We start from the raw sequence: 15,666 nt of genomic DNA, 5'->3' as shown, positions 1-15,666 counted from the left end.
ATTTTCTCCTTCATTTTATGGTCTGTTGAATAGTCTGTTTTTCTTGTCTTATAGAAGGAATAATATCCATGGCCTTGGAGTATTCTTGTGGTTTTCCAAATACCTCAGCTTTAATTTGACATCTTCCAGTGAAAACAAAATGCATTGCCTCATATACTCCTTCACTGTGAACACTGTCCTTTTCCCCTTTCCACAGAGCAGTCCTTGCATTTAACGATGAGCCTGCAGAGCTGCTTCTCAGCAGGTGAGGAGCCCTGTATTGGCGGGCAGGGATGGCACAAGGAGACAGATCCTGATCAGGAGGAGAGGTCAGCCCAGACCTTTTGCATAGGTCTGAGTGCAACACGCCCATCTCACAAAATAAATCAGAAAACATAATAAGGTACATGCACAGGCTGCCTATTAACAAGTCCAAACCTCACCGTGTAAGAATAAGCTTAGTGAATAAGTGCTCACCCCAATGAAATGTGCTGCAGGGTGAGTGACAGGTATTGGAGTTGTTCTGACTGACGGTGCCTTCTCTTGGGCTGAACTGCAACTTCAGGGTGCTCTGTGGCTGAGGGGAAAGTCAAAGCAGGGCCACAGCAACCCATTTCCCTTGCACAGCGCTGCATGAGGGCTGTAGATCATCCAACTGCCACTGCTTTCTCTTGTACTATAGCACATAAGACCTGTAGCTGTTTGGCTCCTACAGATCACACCAGTGCTTCCAGTGCTTCATGCATGTGGGATTGAATGAGGAATAATCTATCTAAGGTACTGTCATTAGCTAGCAGCAAAGCTTCCACCTTGAAGTCCTGAGCCCTGTTTACAGCAACACCTTGCAGCTCTATAGCTTTAATGAAGCCCATGACATTCTTCTATGCATGAATTCCATGCTTCACAAACCATTTGGATGCTCCAAAGCCTGTGGGAATATTCATAGAGTCATACATCTCTGCATGTAAGGCCAGTGCCCCAGACTGCACTAACACTCTGTGGAGTAGAAAATATTCTAGTCAGCAATGTTTTCATGGCAGAGCAAAATCATGGCACTAACTAAATGGTAGCTTGGGACAAGGTTCAAATCTACAGGAAGATGAGGGAACAACTGCAAGTAGTTTTCTGCCTAATGGCACCACAGAGTGTGTTATAGGTCACTAACTTATCTCTGTCAATTCAGGTACATTCCTGAAGATATCGTATTTTTTGATAGTTTAGTTCATTTTCTTATTAAACATCTGAAATGAAGGAAGACACGTAACACTCCTGAATTATTTAACATTAAGCAATCTTGATCAGTCAGATTGCTAAAAGAAATAAATGAAATTACTCTAATTCCAGATTGGGATCAAGTCAGATAATGATCAGCTCTCTTCCTTTGCCTGACCTGTAATTCCCCACCCCACCATCATCTCTTGCAGCAGCAAACTGTGTCCTTCACATGTTGCTGATCGCTGTGAAACGACAGGGGAAAGACTTCCTGTGAGGGACTTGATCTCCGTTTCCAGGTGCAGTGCCCAGCAGCAAGGATGTTGGGTACGCCGCACCCCGCCTTTCCTACGCTCCCCCACCCACAGTTATCGCTGCCAAACTCTGTGTGCTCATCCGATACGTGAAGGGGAAGCTGGCCTCTCCCTGACCTCTAAAAACACGGACATTGAGCGCAGCCCAAGGCTATACCTGTACTGTTGGTTACTGGCTTTAAGACTGTCTGATTTTCCAGGACAAGGCAGAAGAACAATAAATTATGTGTGGGCCTGTAACTGCAGTTGCCCCATGTAACTGACAAAAGGATGGCTGAAGAGCATTGTCACGGGTTAGTTAGATTTACCTATGCCCGTGACAAGGTGGAAGCCACCCCACGCCCCCCCCCGGGGCCGGAAAGAGGGGGAAAAGGCGAGTGGATAAAACAAGCACAATCTCAGGAGGAAAAATTATTTACTAAATATGATATCGATAATACAACGATAACACAAATCAATATGAAGTTAAGGCATAACTAACTCGAACGAAACCAGAGAGAGAGAGTCTCCGGAAAACACGAAGAGCCTACTGTGAACTCTAGGCGACACGGCTGGAACGCTTTCCCACTCTCCGAGAAGTTCGAGAGATAAGGAGGAGGGCACTCCAGCTGGGAATGAGATTACTATAGAGTCCTGTACCCGTGACTATTGTTACTCCTGTTGTTCTCTGGGATATGTAGTCTTCTTCTGTGGACTGCACATTCAACAGAAGTATCCATACTTGACATGATGTTATGATGTGGAATACTGATAGCAAAATTACAAAATTACAAAACCATGACATGCCAACCCCTTATTCTACATTATTAAATCTATGGTTAATATTATACAATATATAACATATACACGTATGTAAAATTGTGATAGCTAAATAGTAAATTGCATGTTAACATAACTAAATGTACAACCTAATAATATACTAAAATACACTACACAGCAGACATATATATATATAATAGAACATAAAATTTTGACTGCACTCCCCCAGTGCATCAAAATTCACCTTGTGGCACACAATTTGAAACATCCCATCCTTCTGCATTACCACACCAACGTGCACCCAGGTCCTGGCAAGCAGTTCCACGGAGGTTAGGTGCCCTTTCCAGAAGCTGGAAGGACCCAATAACTGTTATCCCACATGCTTCTTACATGTATACTCATTGACAGGACTTATCTCCGTCTACAGTGTAGGGGGTAGATTGAGCTAGGACCATCACGATGACAGATCCTCTAGTATTGACCAAACCAAAGTGGCTTCATGCAATTCTTCTCCCCAGTGCTTAAATGTTCATCCACCATTCTTTCAACATAGATTTTCAACAACCCATTATATCGTTCAATTTACCAGAACTGGTGCATGGTAGGAATATGAGGTTAAATCCACCAATTGCCAATTGATCTTTGCCCAAGATTTATACAGAAATTTTTGAAATGTGTCCCCATTTCAATGTCAATTCCTTTCTGGGATAGCCATGTCGCCACAGGACCTTGTTTCTCTAGACCTAATAGGTGTTTCGAGCAGTTGCACTGGGGTTACTTCGTATGTTTCAAGGCCACCAGGGTTGCCTCTACCATTAGTGAGAGTACATAACACTTACCACTGCGAGATCGTTGTTAAAGGTGATATAATCAACCTGCCACCCTCCCCATATTTTATAGCTTTTGCCATCTGCCCTTCCTCCCAGAAGGTTCATCCTCTGGCTTGTTTAATGTATGGCACATGTTTCACAATCATGAATAATTCTGCGCGAATAGCGTCCATGGTTAAGTCCAACCCCTCGGTCTCTGGCTCCCACTTAATGTTGCGTCTCTTCCTTGCATGGCCTCGAGGTCTCATGAGCCCATCGAGCTAGGAAATAATTCGCACCTTATCCTGCCAATCTGCAGTGGATTTCGAGCCACCTCAATCTAGAGCTTCTAATCTACCTGATGGTTGTTTTGTTGTTCTTCAAGTAGGCCGACTTTGGGCAACATGTGACATCCCAATGACGCACCCTTACAACCATATTCTCTTGTTCGGAAGCCAAGTCCTTCCATAGTTCAGCGGCCCAAACAGATTTTCCTGTCGCGACTGGCGATGCGGCCGGTGCGGGTTGCCAGTTATTTTGTTCCCACCGCTGTAACCACCCCGCATACAGGCATTTGCCACCAAAGTTTCCATGATGTCAGATAAAGATAACAGCATTGGCTCACCGTCTTCCCGTTCAGCAACATCTAGGCCTAGCTGGACAGCTGTTTTACCTCTGCAAAGCTGACTTTGATTCTTGCCCTAACGGTTCAGTGTGGCCTCTCAACCTGTGCCGTGTGGAGGCTCACACAGCAGCATTCCATTTGCGATGCTTCCCTACAATCGCGACATGATGTCCGTCAGTGAATAGGGCATATTTCTTTCATTCCGTGGATAATCGTTGTATCGGTGGCCTCTATAGCAACGTGATACCTCTTCTGTCTGCGTGATTGTTCCAAAACTTTTTATCTTCAGGCCAGTCCGATTATTACCTCTCAGGAATTCGCTGGACGATGAGGTTTCCCAGTTCAGCGCATCCGCTGATGTAATCAGCGTCATACCACAACTCTGACTCCAACACGGATGACCTCAAAAAGAAAAATGAAAAAAAAAAAAAAGCAAATAACAGAAAGTAGCAATAAGAAAATAAAAATCGAGTGGACGGAAGGGGCGAACCTGTCCTTTAACATACCAGGGATTCGTAACACAACTGGCAGATCAGACAGTAAAAAACAAAACAAAAAAAAAAAAAAAAAGAGGGTAGAATAAAAAAAACAAAAAAAAAATAAAAAAAAACGGTGCCAAAAGGAGCATAGCAATAGATATTCACAGTCAAACCGAACATACATATACAGAAGCAAGAAAAAAAAAACGAACCACACTAACAAACTAACCCGAAGCTAAAAAGATCTCCTTCTCAGTCTAGAGAGAAAAAGATCAGTAAACACTCTATTACACAAGACAACCCTTATAAAAAATGATCGACTCCAGAATCCCAAAGAAGGGTCGGCCCAAGAAAGGTCGTCTCACAAAATGCAGGCTCCTTTAGCCACGAAACTCCAAGGGAGGCCTTTTCTCTCCAGCAAAAAACACGAAATAAATTAAGAAAGGATTTCTTTACATCCTAGTCCAGTCCGTTACTGGCCCCAGAGTACAGCAAACAGAAGCATATCATACTATCAGTAAATATTAACAATGTTCGAAAGCCTGCTTGTACTTCTCAGGGCCAACACAAATAGAACAAAATCATTCTAAATCTTCCGCAAAGAAATACCGTGACTAAACAAAGTGAAAAGACGAATAACAAATAGTAGTTGGAAACTGCCTGCAATCTCCCAAAAGCCCACTGCTGCACCAGGAAAAGATCAGGTCAAGTTCTCCTTTCTATGTCTGATTGGTTAGAGGAAGAACATGGAACAGTGATATTTGATCGATCAACAATAACATGACATAGAATGTGACGACGTCGCATACAACTGCCCTTGGAAAAAATAACACCCTAAGACTGAATTATTGGCAGAGATAACCTTATATAACCTTTGCTTCGCTTAGATAGCAAAAGCCGGCTTGTAGAAGAATCTGGATTATAACATGCTCTCACTCTTGTTGAAAACTAATACTTCTGTCGCTATCGCCCACACAACAATGTCACTCAATGAATACTGCAGCGTGATTCAGGAAAAAAGCTAATACACAACCTTGTTCCATGTTACCGTTTGGCGACCAAACCATTAGGCAATGGTTGTGGGCTGATAGTTTTCCACCCTGGGGCAAAACAAGGTTTTTCTCTGTCCAAGGTATAACTGGAATGCCCCTCCAGGGTGGAAGGCAAGAACTGTGGCTTTTTGCATTTCTCTTTGGCAGCAAAGGTAATAGGAAAAGAACTAGGCATTGGCCCTTAATGTCTATTAGTGGTGGCATCACCATTGGACTGTTTAATTGACTTCCAGCTCGGTACTGTGTGTTTTTAGTTCCATTTACTATAGTACGTGCTACATGCAGTGTCGCGTCGAAGAAGTTGGGGTTTGCGGGTGTTGTGGACCTGGCAATTTCTGGCGTCACTTGGTAGTTCTTAGGCGTGGTCAGCTCGCATGTCGTCCACTATATGGCCTTTTACGTACCGACTGGGTCCTATTTTATGGGGACTGTTTTAAAGGTGAGTGAGTGTTTACTGATCACTCCCTGATTCGCTCCAACTGGCGAATCTCAAATTCAAAAAAAGAATGAAATGAGAGAAGCCACGCAATCCATGTTGATTTCCTGAAAACAAAAGAATACTGCCGTATTCGATCGTATTAAAAACATAAGTAACTAAAAATATCTGTGCACTGTCTTCGTGGTTATAAAAAATGTAAGAACAATACGGTACACTGCTGCTCTTTTATACTCGGCTGAAGCAAGAAACCCACACAACAGACGTGAGGTCTCTTTTCTGACAACGGCCAAGGCAAAAACAGGACAGCTGCCTTAATGTTGTCCATGTCTACAAGCCAGCATATCTAAAAGGAACCTCGATACCCCTTAGGAATAAACCATATTAGAATAGACCCCCTATCTGAGGTAATCAATACCCAGTATGACAAATGGAAAGCACCTATGGCCAGATACACAACATTAGAAGAAAATGAATATTATTGCCAAGTCTTATTAGCCAGTGAGACTAAATATTTCCAGCCTCAAGCAACAAAAAGTCCACATTCTTTGAGAAGCCAAAACCAAGGGTCACCTGCCACAGAAATATGAGAATAATAGAAATAATACTGTCCCATTCACTGAAACTAAAAGAGTGAAACAATTAAAGGAAAACAACAAAAAAAAAATAAGCACTAGATGCACCACAAACAGGTATCACCAGGCCTTATTATTCCCCTGTCAGGTTCTTGAGTTGCCAGCCATCGAATCCCACACAGATCCAAAAATAAACTACCTATATAATATACAAAAAAAAACAACTAATACCCTCCACCTCCGACTGAGAGCGACACAGGGACACACCATCTATTGTTATACCTGTGAAAAACTGAACAACTGGAAAGCAAATCCACTGGGTTGGTAATATGTATCAATACAGTAAGTTCTACATATCACACCGATACTCGAATACGATGCAAGACAGATTAAAAAGGAACTAGATATACATGCCACATATCCTACGAATGTCATATCATACACGGTCAACGAAAAAACACCAAAAAAAAAAAGGATCGCGAACCACAATAGGAAAAAAACCGAGATCACAAAGAAAAGAAATAGAGAAACAAAAAAAAAAATAGCACATAAACTACCTGATTATACACCTTAGCATCAGCAAGACTAGAAGGCAACAAAGAATAAGATCAAAAAAAAAAAAAAAAAAAAAAAAACAAAAAAACAAAAAAAAAAAAAATGCCTAATAACAGCAATGAGAACTATACTAAGCCATGATGCAAACAACGAAGTCGGGAAGAGGGACTGAAAGAACTAGTAACTTGATAACAGCAATCAACAATTCATAATAGACCTGAGAAACGGCACATAACAAAAGAAAATGACCTTCATCAACAGCTTGAGTAATTCTTAGTACACTATTACAAACAAGAGATCAAGAAATACAAAACTATAGTGATGGAAACCATTATCTTGCCACATTTCCAAATAAACTACCTTCGAGACTTTCAATAGCCGTAGAAGGCATAGGCAAGAAAAACTGCGGCATCAGAAATATGGGAAGCTGAAACTGATCGGTGCGTAAATTAGAAGCAAATATAATAAATCAAGCCTACACACAAACTCGGAAGGCCATACTGATCACACCGAAATCCTAATATAGATCCTGAAGTCAACAAATGACTGTAGCAAAATTCCTCATAACACTGGTGCAATGATAACTTGTGATTTTACCTTGCCAACATATCAGATACGAGCTCAATCTCGATCAAGAAGAAAAGATCAAAGTCCTCGCTTGGAAATCAGGAGCTCGTATCAACAACATTACTAATCGCCCAATCCGGCCAAAATATCCCTACAAAGAGCGCTGCAATACAACTTTCAATAATGCGAAACGACGAGGTAGTTAACAACATAATCAACTTAGGCTTAGAAGATCCTTAAATAAGCAGCGTACACATTATATCTCTAACACGGCTTAACATAAAACAGCCGCAACCAGCAGATGGCAGCTGTCCATCCCGAACATCATGCTAATCCCGCTGTCGATACACACATAGCAATACATTTGGGCAGCTTCCTATTGGCGACGCTTCAATCTACCATCTAGAGACCAAGCTGATAGGCAACCCCGTTGTCCCAGCAGACGAAAGCAACCAAGCAAGGATACCTATCATCTTGACGCCGATAAAAAGACTCCTAATTCATATGAAGCCATTGAGATAATATACAAGTAACAGCATTCAGAAGGATCGACAGATAGATGACTAATCATCAATAAAATACATCAATACAAGATCTCTTCTTAAATACCTCTTAGTTTTTGCCGTTGCTTTATAACATTGGTACTGCTCACCAAAAAATAGCCCAATCAAGACACATAGGGTCTTAACTGCTGCCCCCCCTTGTGCTAATACTCCTTCTTTTTACGTAATACATAAGAACGCACACACAACAACGTGGAACACCCGATTTCCATTTCTTGCATCTTCCACAGGGCAAAACTGATTGCTAACTTGCATGCCTCCTAGTGGAAACTGATACAGCATCTAACTTGGCTTGAATCTCAGATCGGAAACTCTCTCTCCTCCAGAATAGTATGATACAAAGCACGGTTGATATGCAGTAACCAGACCCACATAAGGTTTAACCTCTTTAATTTTTGACCCACAATTACTCACATTAATTTCTTAGGAATCCTTATGGTTGTTCAACCAAGAGTGACAAATCCCATGACAGATCTCGCGGTTTCCCACCTGCTTACTAAGTGATTTTTCCTAAACCTTTTCATAATTCCCTGCCAAGTTCATCTTTCTCTGGTTCTGGAGTGAGACTTCCGCATAGAACGAAACTGCATACGGAACATTGATATGCATGCACCATTGCAGTAAGTGATAAAAACGCCAATGAATGCAATAAGTATGAACCCTATCTCAGTTATTGAAAAGCCGATGATTATGAAATCTAAAGAGATACAACCCTCAATAAAAGGGTTTAATTTAGCCATAGCTAACAAAATCGATTAAACATGAAGGTAAGGAAATGCGTATTTGAATAAAATAAATCAAGGCCATGTTCCATCTGGAAATGGACAAACACAACAAACACAGAATAAAATTCTGTATAACCAATTAGCACATGTGTCCAAATCAATAGAGCATAAGACAAGTCGTTAAATGTAAGAAATTCACAATATATACACTCTGAGAAAGAGTAGTAGACTGCCAAAAATTTCTGACCCATCACCACATCTTCGTAAAAAAAAGTAAAGTAAATACACCAGGCAGGTGTCTCCATCAGTGTACTCACAAAACAATTACTACGAACAACAATATATATACATAAGCACAACTAAATCCATCACCACCAAATATATAGGTGTCAATCCCAGACCTTGACCAAAATAACTTACGGGAAAGAATTCATAATGCGTTTTCAATCCCTTAAAACAGAGCAACTGGGGTATGGAAGATGATTCATAGACTGGCAGGCTCTGTAAAAAGTCACGAGCTAGCAGCTTTGCTCTAGAGGAGAAAGAAATCCCTTGTGTATAATAAAATTCTACACAAAAGTATCAGCATAGCAATAAAGCTGAGAAATGTACAGCAGCACCCTTAATGTTGACAATTTGTCTGGTATTTCTTAAGAGGTCGCACGTGTTAAATAAAATACAAATTAATAAATTTAATAAATATTTTTTCCCGCGATCAGATGAGGCAAGCTACGGAAAGTGATAACACTATCCCAACACTTTCCCAGACTAAGCGAAGCTCTTTTCCCAGAGCAAGAAGAGAGTTGTTCTAAAAGCTAAAAGAACAAAACGCAAAAATAAGCCCGCATGCAACTCCACCAAAACAAAATCTCCTGTCTCACGCGGTTAGTCACTCCGAAATATATCATACCCTTCAAAGCCCAGAGAACAGAGGAAAGGAAGCCACCCACGACCCCCCCCCGGAGAGCAAACCGGAAGAAGAGAAGAGAGACAAAGGGGAAGTGGGAATAAAAACAAAGCACGAACAAATCTTAAAGGAAGAGGAAAAACTTTTATTTTAACTAAACTGATGATATCGAAATTTCAAAGATAACACAATATTAATATAAGTTAAGGCTAACAAATGACGAAACAGAGAGAGAGAGTCTCCGAAAACGATAGAGGCCTACTGTGAACTGCCCTAAGCGACACGGCTGAGAACGTTCCCACTCTCAGAGAAAGTCGAGAGAAAAGGAGGCCACTCCAAGCCTTGGGAAATGAGATTATATAGAGTCCTTGTCCCGCTGACTTCATTGGTTTTACTCCTGTTGTTACTCTGGGATATGTAGTCTTCTTTCTGTGATCACATTCAACAGAAGATATCCATACTTGAATTAAAGGATGTTAAATAATAGAATAAAAGAGAATCTCTGATAGCAAAATTACAAAATTACAAAACCATGACAAGCATTCATCATGGCGGGCCAGGTCAACTATTACTCCTCTTCATCTCTTATCTGGGGTGAAAGCCAAGTGCATCTGAGGGTAATCCTACTAACCAAAATATAGCCTATTCTCTGGAGACAGATGATCAGCGTGGAGGTAAGAAAATACAATTTTACACAATATATATATAAGTTTTTTACTGTGATGAGGTAGCTTTTGTTTTTCCAAGGCCCTTGCAGCTGTAACACAAGCAGTATCTTCTAGGCCAGCAAACACTCAGTACACTCTGTTTTACAACTTCTGCCTTTTCAGTTTGCCAGAATGACCAATATAGACTGCAATGAAGAGGTGAAGAGTGGCAGAATCGCAGCTGGTCTGCAGGGACATGAGCTGAGGAAGGGAGCCATCTAAATAGCCTTCTGCTACTCTCATCTGCACACAAGACTAGTACGCATCTGCATGTTTGTTCAAGGGGAGGATCAATTAGTGAGGTGGTGATGGGAGCAAGGGCTCTCAAGACTCTAGGTCTGCCCCCTACCAGATTTTACTGGCATTTTCTGAATACTTCTATTAGCTCAGTGGGCGCAGCTTGTACACAAACAAATACAACAATTCTCAGTAATTGTTTGGTATGATGAGAGCTTGGGTCTCTTTTTTTTCCACAGGCATTGTTTCTGTTTGTCTCTACAGCTCACTTTCTAATGTGTCTTTGTCAGAGGTTTGTCTTTTTGACACTGTCAGTCGCATGTAGGCAGAGCTTCTCCAGCTTTTAGAGGCATTTAAGGCCAACTGTTGGGGTTTTATTTGTTGTTTTTTGGGTTTTTTGTTTTTGCATTTCTTTTCCCCTTTCTTACCAGAGAATACAATTAGAAAAGTCAGGGAAAACTGTTTGGTAAGAAAGACAAACATACTATTAGCAAAAATAAATACAGCATTATTCGATGGTTTTCATACATGCTACTCTTTCAACTGCTCATGAACTGCTTCAACCAGATTGTAAAATATTCATAATTTATATGTTACCCAGAAAGAGAGGAGATGCCCTGGAGAGGCTAATTCTTGGTTTGCAGATTGTTTACAAGCTGTCAATTGTAATTTGAATATATTTGCAATTCATAAGGTTGATAAATAACATAAATCACATGGCATATTTTCTGCACTACATCCCTGTGTAAGTAACACCAAGGTAGGCAAGCATTTGTTTCTCCATCTGCCTCTCAAATCACACATTTAATGGAGCAAGCAAACATAATACCCAAGAGTACCTCTGCAATCTCATAACAGTATTCTGCCCTGTCTGACTGTAAAGCTCTGATCCCACTACATTGTGTGTGGCCACCTTCCAGCAAGTTCCAAGTTTCAACTCACACACAAACAGGATAAGAATTCTGGATGTCTTTTCTTTATGGCACCTAATGCACTGTGGGACAGCCAGCCAGAATGGAACAAAAGGAAAACCATTCCTTCATATTTAGCACAAGAGTGGGTGGCTGAGACTTTGGGGGGTAGGGTTGGGGGGGAATGTTCATTAACCCAGATGCATGAGGATGATTCTATTCTTTGAAGGGATGATTTATGCAGTTATCAATGTAACACAAGTAAATTGCATATTGCAATAAAACTACCACATTCAGCATTTCTTTCTTTCTTTCTTTCTTTCTTTCTTTCTTTCTTTCTTTCTTTCTTTCTTTCTTTCTTTCTTTCTTTCTTTCTTTCTTTCTTTNTTTCTTTCTTTCTTTCTTTCTTTCTTTCTTTCTTTCTTTCTTTCTTTCTTTCTTTCTTTCTTTCTTTCTTTCTTTCTTTCTTTTTCTTAATATTTAAACTGAACTTTCTTAAGTACTTTCATAAAGGAAGAGTGAATCTTTGAATGTTCCTAGGTAATGAGGCTATTATTTCCAACAGTATGGTTACTTTTCATTTTGCTTCTCCTCTGTCCCAATCCTGTTTGATGGAATCAATGAGATTACTCCCAAGAATCATAGAATCATAGAACAGCCTGGGTTGAAAAGGACCATAATGATCATGTAGTTTCAGATCACCCCCTGCCATGTGCAAGGTTGCCAGCATCTTACTTCATTACACAGTGAAGTCTTTTGATTTCACCTCCTGGTGTAAACAAAATCCCATTTCCTGCTCTTTTCCGAAAATCATGGATATTCATTGCATTGTCTCTGTATCCAAATCTCTCCTACATTTCACCCTCATCCCTTATTATTCCCCACACTGTAAATGACAAATTATTATTACCATCTATGCCAACCTCCTATAGATCTGCAACTTCTCAAGTTTTCACACCTGATCTTTGCTGCCAGATGACATTATCCAAGACCTCTGAGGACTTTCCTTGTTTTATTCTAAGTGGGTTATCATGGTTCACATCCTTCTTGAAGCCCAGTCAACAAAATCTGACTCAGTGTCAAGTGTGTCCTAAAGTATCTCAGATGTGTGCTTATCTTTATCTATTCCTGATAAGAAATATGCTTTTTACATTTTTGCTTGTAATATTCTGTGTGTAGTACAGTGCCTTCTATTGTAGAGCTCTTATATAATGAATTTTATCCCAGCTTGTGTTCATGTAGGAGATATCTTTAAAACGATAACTTTTTTCCTTTGTGTTTACTGAACTGCGTCCACTTTTTTTTTCAGATTATTTAGCCAGTTTCTTAGAGTCTGACATAGGAGACTGATCAATTGCTTTTCCTGGGCAACTGTGTGAATCACAGAGCCTTTTTGTTGCTCTCATTAATCAAACCTGGTTGGATTCCCTGCTTATGCGTGGTCTTGTGCATCAATCATGTAAGATGTACTGATGGGTATTTACTGGCTAGTCTGAGCACTGTAAAAATGTCCTATAATCCAGACAGAGTATAAGAGAACAAAATATATCCAACTCATTGTAGTGCAAGCAGAGTGCAGGCAAGCTTTTGAAGTCCCATTCTTCCTTTGACTTAGCAACTCCAAGTCTACCCTCTCTTCTCCCTTTTCTTTTGAGTGATTTTGTGATTGGTGGCAGTGTGGTCCCTTGAGACTGCCTTTATTCTGGGCACTTGCATGTAGAGTGGAAGACAGGTTGCCAGAGCTTAGTGGGGTTGCAATCTAGGGCAGGCAGCTTCAGAACACCCTCTCTGGTTTTAAAGCATGGGTGCCCAACCTTTTGTCTTGAGTTGGACATATTGAGTAAAGAAGAATTAGCTTGGGCCATATTTAAAATATATTTTATATTTAATATACGTAAGTAACAGAACTTCTCTTTTTAATTTATCTTCATTTATTCATTTATTTATTTTAAAGGAAAGAGAAACAAAAGTATAAAGCATGTGGGATATTTAACTTTGTTTTTGTGAAACTAATACAATAATATCTGGTTCAGTGGAAGTGCCTGCAATTATTAGTGAGTTCTCAAGGTGTTTGATAAAGATCTTTGTTGAAATGAAGAGGGCAACTGATTTTCACTTTGGAGTACCTGCCAAATACACCAAAACTGCTAAATCTCAGAGTCATTTTTCATCTTCAAGTTCTGGCACAAATTTTCTTTTTGATTCCATAAATGACTTGATTTCATTTTGCAAATCATAAAATCTTTTTAGCATTTTACCCCAACTTAGCCACCTTACTTCAGAAAAGTAAATTATGTCCCCATAATCAGCATCCATACTTTTAAGGAATTCCTGGAACTGGCAATGATTCAATCACCTGGACTTTTTGAAATTCACAGCTTCAACGATGAATTGCACATTATCCATTTTTAAAGCTTTCACTCGTAAAACATCTTTATGTACAGTGCAGTGCAGTTGCACTGTCTTCTATTAATTTTGCAAGTCCCTCTTTTCCATCAGCCATCACTAGGGTGCCATCAGTAGCTATATTACATATGCATCGAACAAAATCACTTTAATTTAACTTTTACTACTTCATACAAATCAAGAGATTTAGTTGAGTCTCCTGATGGCACCAAAGAAGCCATTCCTCAGTGACATTATATCCATTGTCAATACCTCTAATAACAATGGCAAGTTGAACCATATCTGTAGTACATACCAGCACTTTCATCTATTGGCAAAGCAAAAATAAAACAACAACTCCTGAAATTAGCAGCTTTACTCTTCAAACTTCTTTTAATAGTTTTTCCCAGTTCTTTGGCTTGCCTGGCTATAGTCTGTTGAGACAAACTGATTTTAGAAAGGTAAGCTGAAATATTATCAGTAATAACTGCCTTTTACCAAGTGGCACAAGCACATAAAATATATAATGCATGTGGCTTTCAATTCTGCTGAGTGTGTGTGGCAGGTGTGAGAGATGGAGTTAGCACTGCACTGTGCTCTTCTCTCAGCAGCATTCTGTTGTTGCCTATGCAGTCCACACTCAAGCTACATGCAATCAACTCATGAAAAATATCACTAAAAATCACACAATAATTTTAAAAGTTTACAATCTTGTGGGGCTGCATTATTAGCTGTCCCAGGCTGCATGCAGCCCATGGGTTGGATGTGCCTAATCTAAAGGGTGGGACAGCACACAGTGAAAACTATAGAATCATTAAGGCATTAGGCATTAAAAATGAGGGTGCCTAAGTAACAGAAATGGGGCTTCCCAAATACTCAAGCTGAGAAACTCTCTGAAACCAAGGATATTGGTATATCCTCCCTGTAAAGGGGAGAGAATCACTCATTGCAATTTGTGATGCCAAATTACTTGCTTTAATAATTGTTCTGTGTGGAAACAGAATATTTCAAAGAAAATTAACCAGTTTGATAAAATATCTCCATATAGGCCATCCATAAGTCTTTCCCACTCTCATTATGTGATGTTCTTTGAACTGTGTTAACCCACTATTAGCATTTGCCATGTGTACAGAGTCAATTGTTACCCTGAGGAATGGGATGGATGATGACATGCTTAGATAGTAATGCTTTAAATTAAGATTCTTGAATATGCCTCTGATGTACAGAGGTTAATTAAGAAGCTATTGTGAGCTGAATTAATACCATTTGCTTATTGAAAACATAAGACATGAGAATTAACAACAAAGTCATAAATATATTTCCCTAAGGGCCAGATTCTTCAGCTCTTACTCATTTGAACAATTCTTACTTGTATGAGTAGTCCCAGTGAATTAATTGGGACTACATGTATGAGTTCATTTATCTGTATGACTGAGAATTTGTATGGTTGAGCCCCACCAACTTAGTGTTAATCTAAAGTGAATATGTTTTTAATGATAAATTAGTATTTAGATGGACTAAAATGATTGTTTATATCCAAATCTTGTTTTAATAAGGCTAGGTTAGCCTGCCAAGTAAGTAAATGCCACTCATCATTATTAATCAAGTGACAGAGAACCAACAATTACCAATTAGAAGCAGAATTCTGACACACACAAAAAGTTGTAAGTTTTATTAGATCCCTTGAAAATATATATACATTTTCTGTTATACCTGAATGAAAAGCTGGTACGTCTTCAGCACTGAACTTAGTGCTGTGATCCTCAAGTTAGTTCTCAGTGAGTTTCCTCCAGAGCCAAATGCTGGAAGGCTGCCTGGGTGAGAGGGAGGGATGCTTAGCCAGAAGGCCAACAACCCAGCCCATCCTGT

The sequence above is a fragment of the Coturnix japonica genome, chromosome 3, assembly GCF_001577835.2.
Source record: "Coturnix japonica isolate 7356 chromosome 3, Coturnix japonica 2.1, whole genome shotgun sequence".
Lineage (NCBI taxonomy): Eukaryota > Metazoa > Chordata > Aves > Galliformes > Phasianidae > Coturnix > Coturnix japonica.
This window is presented reverse-complemented; position numbering follows the sequence as displayed.